The sequence below is a fragment of the Rhagoletis zephyria genome, unplaced genomic scaffold, assembly GCF_001687245.7.
Source record: "Rhagoletis zephyria isolate East Lansing unplaced genomic scaffold, Rhagoletis_zephyria_1.1 Rzeph_scaffold_00217, whole genome shotgun sequence".
NCBI classification, from domain to species: domain Eukaryota; kingdom Metazoa; phylum Arthropoda; class Insecta; order Diptera; family Tephritidae; genus Rhagoletis; species Rhagoletis zephyria.
This window is the reverse complement of record NW_016157301.1, coordinates 234,993-242,820: the sequence shown is the minus strand read 5'-3', so window position 1 is coordinate 242,820 and position 7,828 is coordinate 234,993. Positions and strand designations below refer to the sequence as shown.

Sequence of the window (7,828 nt, the reverse complement as noted above, 5' to 3'; positions counted from 1 at the left end):
TTTTTTTTGTCGCATTGGCTTCCATATAATGAATAAACTCAATTTATTTGTATATGGATGAAAACCGCAACACCTTTGGAGAAAAAATTCTAAAAAATCAACGGTAACTTTCAGTCACTTGAAACTTGCACATTATCAGACTAAAATTGATTGGGCTATAAAACTGTGTATTCAGAAAAATTCAAACAATTCTGAGAAAAAAGTTTGAAATTTAGGTGAAAATTTGTTGCACTTTTTTGAAGTTTTCTACAAATTGTTAAACTTGGGTTTATATGGGGTTTGTTAGAGAAAGAACTGTATTTTAATTGAAAATTCTCAAAAATAAGTAAATAAACATAAGGGGCACACAATATCACTTGGAAATGGCGTGCTATAGATATGACCGATGCTGTAGATGTTCTTTTCCAGTCATCTATAAAAACGCCGGATGTTAAAGACTTATTGAAAATACGCGTTAGCGGCTCAATCAGGGAGGAGCACTTTTTGAAAATCGCCGAAAGTCCATCCGCGTCCATTTGTTTGGAGGATTTTAGCGATTTGATGCCTCTTCTAACGTCTTCATTGATTACAAAAAGCGAACGAAAGACAGTGACGAGTCGGAAAAGAAACAATCATTGAAAGGTAGCTCAGCATCGGATACAAAATTGGCACACAAAAAACTCATCAAAAAGATTAGCCGCATCAACAAGAGTGGTCACATGCTTATCGCATAGAAGACGGAGGAAGGAATGCCAGAACTTGATTTTTTAGATTTTATATATAACTACAAAAAGCTTTTGTGTTATTTTTGATGTTGGATTCATAATTTTTAATGTACCTATCATATAGACGCTTATTGAGGGCGGTGAAACTCTTACGGTAATGGTGATAACGTTCAAGGTACAAAGTGTGCCCGGATTTTTTGATTTTTTTGAAGAATTTGCTCTTAGATTTTTCAGACGTTTCAGCCCTTTTGTGTACCATGGTAATTTATAGGGTTTCCTAGAGAGGATGAGATCCACGCAAAGATCAAATACACGAGATTTAAATGTGGTGAAGGCGTTGGTGGTATCCATTTTAGTGAAGAGCGCGTTCCAATCGATTCTTAGCAATAGTGAATTAAGCTTATTAAAGTTGCATAAATTATAGTTGAAAATAGGTTGCAAAGTACTAGGCGATGGAGTAAAGAATTCGTAAAATTTGAGTATAATTTCTAAAGGAATATGGTGGGCATTCCGCGGAGAAATTGGGGAATCACATACCCCCAGCTAATAATTTAAGTTATCACTTAAATTCAACCATTTTTATCACTTAAATAAATTAGGTCTAAAGTCGATTAAAATCATTAAAATAATGGTTCATTTGGGATAGGCCAATACTTAAGAGACTATCAGTAACATAAAGTTCATTGGCATTACACACATTGACTGGCATTAACACTGATGAACTACTTAAGTTACTTGTCCTAGGACAAACATATGGTGATTCTTAACTTCAGAGCTTAGATAAACTAATATTACGTTCAAATTGGCCCCATTTAAATTGTTAAATGAAAAAGAGCTTTTTGGAAAACACAAACGTCCACATTGAACATTTGGAGTTAACTTTGATGGTTGTTTGATTACCAATAAAAATTCAAAAAAAAATATTCAAAATCAAGATTTTGTGTGGTTCAATTTGTTTTAAGCGAATGTCTGCTTCATGATATTACCGCATACGGATAACTTAGAGGCTTCAAAATGTTTAGTTCGTATGCACTATTTATCTCTGCGTTCGATGAGACCTCTTGGAAAATAACTAATTACCGCCTTGGCCTCTTTTTTGGCGGGCAGACATGCATACAATTTTGATATTTTTTGATAATTTTTAATATTTTTCAGAATATAAATTTTTTGAACGTTGGCGTGTCAAATGAAAGCTTTTGCGTCTTTCTGATTGGTCGGAGCCGAAAGCTTTCTGATACAACTCTGCGCTGAACTGGTTTTCAAACGAGTTAAGTGATTTAACTGGTTCAATTTTCCAACAACAATTGCATGCCATTTAACATGTTTATGAACATGTTTTGTTCATTTAACTGGTTCAAGCCCATTTAACATGTTTAGCTCGTCAATTTGAACGTAGTATAAATTATCAATGTGACATTTATAAATCTCATCGTTACTGTTGGGCGGGATGTACGACGCACACACGAACAGTTTTCCGAAAGAGCCCCGCACAGTGACGAAAAGGTTATCGAGGAGGGAATCAGAATTACGTAGATGAACTAAAAATGAGCTGAATTTCCGCTGTACAGAAATTAACACCCCGTCGCCTCAGCAACACAGTTTTAATTTCGTCTCTATCTTTCCGAAAAACACTGTATAGGTTTGCATCGAAGAACTCGGAATCGAAGAAATTATTATTTAACCAACTTTCGATAATTACAAAAACGTCATAATCTAGGTGAGAGCTTAATCGACGAACTACCCCTGCTTTGGTCCTCATACCAGATACATTGTGAAAATATATTTTTAATTTATGCGAAGATTTTTCTGCCGCTATGTTTGAGTTGACGGACTTACTTTCCTTTGAAAAAAAAGAAAAGAACGCACGGTGACGTTAGCGGGCCGAACTTCCGGCAATAGCAAATTATCAAACGAGTTTTCCGGTACCCCAAGCTTAAATTTGACACGTTTTAAAGAGTCAGTTGGCGCATCCTTTTTAATAAGTTTAAAACATGGTAAAAGATTATTTTCGATTCCGGAGTGTTTTCCAACATACATATTCAATAATATCAACAGAGCTGACAGAAGGCTTAAAAGATGATAAATGAAGCCACTTTGATACAACAGCCGTATTAAGCTCAGCATTAAAACTAGATCCAACGACACACATTTCACCTCTCTTATTACCGGCCTTGGCAGCAGTTTTACGCCTTTCACTGTTACGAGCGAGAGACATTGATTGTATCGAATCAGTAGCATTAGATATGGGGGTAGAAGGATTAGCAAGCGAAGAAATTTCGCCACTCCCTAACGTAGATGTTCTACTTTCACCAGACGTCGATGCATCGACAACTTCACGACGCTGCTGCACTTTATTTGTTTTGTTTATTGTTTGCTGATCTCCACCCATTCGCGCGGCAACAGAAGCGTATGATATACACATTTCACCGGTAGCAGTGACGTTAGTTGGTGTTGTTGTTGTTGTTGTAGCGGCTACAACAACCCCGCCCAGATAGGTTGATATCTCAGTCGTTGTCGTCAAGTTCCACAAACGGCAGGCCTAGGAAGCGTGCAGCTTCTCTCGGGTCGGTCCACAAGGACAAAGCCGTTAGGGTTGTCGGGTTTTCCGGATATGCGAAGAGATGTGTCGAGTCATGTGGGGTCTCTCCGCATGCCGGACACTCATTTGGCACATACTCATTTAATCTACTCAGGTAGGAGTTTAACCTGCTGCAGTAGCCAGAGCGGAGTTGGGCTATTGTCGTTCGTGTCTCCCGAGGCATATGAAGCTCCGTCTCGTCTATGTCCGGTGGCGGTATACCTAGAACGGCATTTACAGGTCTAGAGTCTACATAACTCGAGACTGACTCCCTGTGAATGCCGTTCAGGACCAGTCGGTAAGCTGACGGGTCCAGAGGTTGCTTGATGAACCTCTGGACTTCGTCCGTCAGTTCATATAGATGTCTCCTGATGTGCCTAGGCGAGGGCTCCTCTGCAAGCAGCTGTCTGCTTGGGTGGCCACTTCTGTGGCTCCCGATCAGGAACTGCTTGCAGAGCATTATATTGTGCTCCTTTACAGGGAGCATTTGCGCCTCGCCGTGCAGGTGGTGTTCAGGCGACATCAAGAGGCATCCTGTCGCTGTCCTGAGTGCGGTGTTCTGTACAGTCTGTAGCTTCGTCCACTGCGTCCTACTAGTCCCTGGCGACCACACTGGCGCTGCGTAGTTCAAAACCGGCCGGCCTATTGCCTTGTATGTTGCCAGCAACGTTTCTTTGTCTTTGCCCCAAGTACTGCCGGCTAGCGACTTGAGGACCTTGTTGCGGCTCTGTACTTTATTGACAATAGCGGTTGAGTGCGCAGAGAAGGAGAGCAGGCTGTCGAATGTTACTCCGAGTATTTTGGGGTTATTCACCGTCGGAATTGGTGTGTCATCGACGTGAATCCCCAGCGGTAGCCTGACCTCCTTCGTCCAGGTTGTGAACAGGGTCGCAGAGGATTTCGTAGGGGAAAGGGCTAGATACTTTCCAGTGAAGAAGCGAGAAAGATCGGAGAGATATCCGTTTACTTTCGAACACTTGTCATCAATTCCATCCCCAGTCGCCATGATCGAGCAATCGTCGGCGTAAGAGACAATCTAGACTCCCTCTGGTGGTTGAGGGAGCTTTGAAATGTAAAAGTTAAACAGTAGCTTGTAGGGAGCTTTGAAATGTAAAAGTTAAACAGTAGCGGGGAAAGGACACCACCCTGTGGAACCGCCGGTTAGTTGGCGTCGACGCCGACGCTGTAACACTAGCATCAGTGGGAAACGAACGAACGCCCAGAGACGAAGAAGATGGAAATAAGGGAGGACGATAAGCGCCATCAGCCGTAGAGGCACTCTTTATATCAGCATTTATAACGTCAGATGAAATGGTTGGCTTATTAGCTTTATCGTTTTTGTTCACACAACTACAGCAATGCGCAGTACGACGAAGTTCTGCGAGTGCGAAGTAAAGCGAGAGTCTTAACAAACTCGTCCGCTGGCTGTTTATGCAAAGCTACCAACTCTGCATGCAGAAAGTCACTTTTTGCTATTAAGAGCTGCTTGTCGGTATGTAGGGCATTCATCAGTTCAGTGGAACGCACTTGTTCGGATTTTAGAGCCGCAATTTCACTTAGTATATTGAATAACGTTAGTTGCTTATTCTCTTCATCAATGTCATTACATATCATTGGTGAAGAACTTTGACTGACTTGATTATCAGACAGTGTTTTAGCATTAGGAGATAGTTGTGAGAGAATAGGCGAATTAGACGACCATGTACTCTTGGCTGCGGCTGAATCTTCCCAATTATCGTTAGGGGGAGAGGTGCGGATGGATTTTTTGCGAGCGGTGGCACACTCGTTGAAAAAATATTTATTTCCAGAGCTTTCTAGGGTATTCACCCTAAATTTCTTAAATATATACTTTCTAAAATCTTACCTTACATTACTCACGCTATAAATACCATCATAACCACAGCTGTCTTGCCTACCAGCTGGAAAAGAGCCAAGATTTTGCCTTTTCAAAAACCCAACGGGGACTTTAGGCCGATTGCGATTCTGCCTTACCTATCCAAGGTTCTAGAGCATATAATGCATCGTCAAATGAACTCTTTCCTGAGGAAAAATTCTCTGCTTAATGAATACCAATCCGGCTTTAGGTCAAACAGAAGTTGCATTACTGCACTTTTGAATGTCACAGATGGTATCAGGCTGAACATGGACAAAAACCACGTAACTTTTCTTACTCTTCTTGATCACTCTAAAGCTTTTGACAGTGTTGATCACAATTTTTTCCATCTAAAATTAAAACACTTGTTTAATTTTACACCCTCAGCGCTAAGTCTGGTCAAGTCGTATCAATCGGACCGATCTCAAGGAGTTAGATAGTGTTTTTGCATGTGGTTAAAGGTGTTCCTCAAGGGTCGGTGCTTGGTCCTTTATTATTCGTCCTGTACATCAACGACCTCCCCAAAGTATTAAAACATTGTGATATACATGTTTATGCTGACGACGTCCAGTTCTTTCTAAGTTGCCCGTTCGCCTCAATTAATATATGCATTCAAAATCTAAACAACGACTTAAGTCATGTAAATGAATGGGCTGAAAGAAATTGCTGTGAGCTCAACCCAAGTAAATCTCAGTGTATTGCCATCTATAAGAAATACTTTCCTCTTGACCGGTACGATAAAGTAGTATTGAATAATTCCGTAATCTATTATGTAGACTCTACAAAAAACCTAGGCATCATCTTTAATCGAACTCTATACTTTGTCCCGGAGAGAATTAAACTACTCCTGGCTAAGGCTTATATGTTGTTTTTGTAATAAAAGACTTAATATGCTGTAAAACATCACAAGATACATATACGGTATAAAACGTCATGATCACATTACACACTATGCCTTAAAAGTGAGCTCAATGTCTTTTGATAACCTGTTAAAATTGAAGTGTCTTACGATGCTTCACAAAATTCTTGCCACAAACGAACCTTCTTATTTAAAGAACAGAGGGCTATATACTCGATCAGCCAGATCGCATCAACCCCTACACACAAAATTTAACTCGTCAATATCTGAACGTAAATTTTTTTTTGTCTTCGTAGTCCGTATTAGTCCTAATTTATTTAAGTGATAAAAATTGTTGAATTTAAGTGATAACTTAAATTATCAGCTGAGGGTATGTGATTCACCAATTTCTCCGCGGCCCACCATATTCCTTTAAAAATTTTACTCCAATTTTACGAATTCTTTACTCCATCGCCTAGTACTTTGCAACCTATTTTTAACTATAACACAGGTTTACACAAAAAAAAAACTTTTGCATATTAAACCAAACCTATATATCCCTATGTTATTCGACACGCTGAATGCGAATCCGAAGTCCATTAATCTCCACCACGTCAGGATCGTGGTCAGTTGAAGGTCAAGTAGGGAAAAATTCATTGAATAAACCTGAAAATTCATATACATAAGGTTTTACATTCGCTGAATCCGAATCCGCGGTCCGTTAACCTCCATAATGTCAGCTTCGAGGTCCTTTGAAGGTCAAATAGGACATAAAATTTATTCAATAAAAATTAAAAAAAAAAAAGCCGCAGAACTGAACCGCTCAGGTCCAATACTTTACAAGAGCGTACAATTGCTGGCGTATGCCGACGACATCGATATTATCGGTAAAAACAAGGGCTACGTCTGTTCTGCCTTCTCGGGATTGGATAGAGAAGCAAAACGAATGGGGCTGGTGGTAAACGAGGACAAAACGAAGTATCTCCTGTCATCACACAAACAGTCAGAGCATACGCGTCTTGGCCCCCACGTCACTGTTGACAGTTACAAGTTTGAAAAAGTAGACGACTTCGTTTATTTGGGAACCAGCATTAACACCACTAATAATGTCAGCCTTGAAATCCAACGGAGAATCACTCTTGCCAACAACTGCTACTTTGGGCTGAGTAGGCAATTGAGAAGTAAAGTCCTCTCTCGTCGTACAAAGATCACACTCTATAAGTCACTCATCATGCCTGTGTTGGTGTATTGCGCGGAAGCATGGACAATGAAAGCATCTGATGAGGCGGCTCTTGGAGTTTTCGAGAGAAAGATTCTGCGAAAGATTTACGGACCTTTTCGCGTTGGTGATGGCGAATATCGCAGACGATTTAACGATGAGCTGTATGAGCTTTACAACGATATAGCCATAGTGCAGCGAATTAAAATTCAGCGGCTCCGCTGGATTGGCCATGTCGTTCGAATGGACAGAAACGCTCCTGCTCTGAAAATATTCAACGCGGGCCGCGATGCTGGTAACAGAGGAAGAGGAAGTCCTCCTCCGCGTTGGAAAGACCAGGTGTAGAAGGACCTGGCTTCACTTGGCATTTCCAATTGGCGTCAGTTAGCACAGAAGAGAAATGACTGGCGTGCTGTTTTGGACTCGGCCAAAATCGCTTAGGGTTACAGCGCCAATAAAGAAGAAGAAGACGTAGTGATCGAAGGTAGTATTTATGTTGACTTGCAGAAAGCTGATCTGTTCATCACTAGATATCATTTTATGCACTGATCCCCAGTTTATTGCATCAACGGCAATATCGAGCTGATCGTATTTAACATGCATAAAATCACGTTAG

The 7,828-nt window shown here is 40.6% G+C and overlaps 1 protein-coding gene and 1 long non-coding RNA gene across 2 annotated transcripts in view; both read right to left on the bottom strand.

Moving 5' to 3' along the window:
• LOC108358158 (paraplegin-like) overlaps positions 1-7,828 on the bottom strand; it is a 275,868-nt gene that overhangs the window by 87,622 nt on the left and 180,418 nt on the right. The window lies entirely within an intron of this gene.
• Positions 1,397-7,828, bottom strand: part of LOC108358163 (uncharacterized) — a 14,653-nt gene continuing 8,221 nt past the window's right edge. Inside the window, exons 3-4 of the long non-coding RNA XR_001846722.1 lie at positions 4,856-4,863; positions 1,397-1,406 (exon numbers count right to left, since the gene is read on the bottom strand). This is a non-coding gene — a long non-coding RNA (uncharacterized LOC108358163). The remainder of the gene's footprint in view (positions 1,407-4,855; positions 4,864-7,828) is intronic.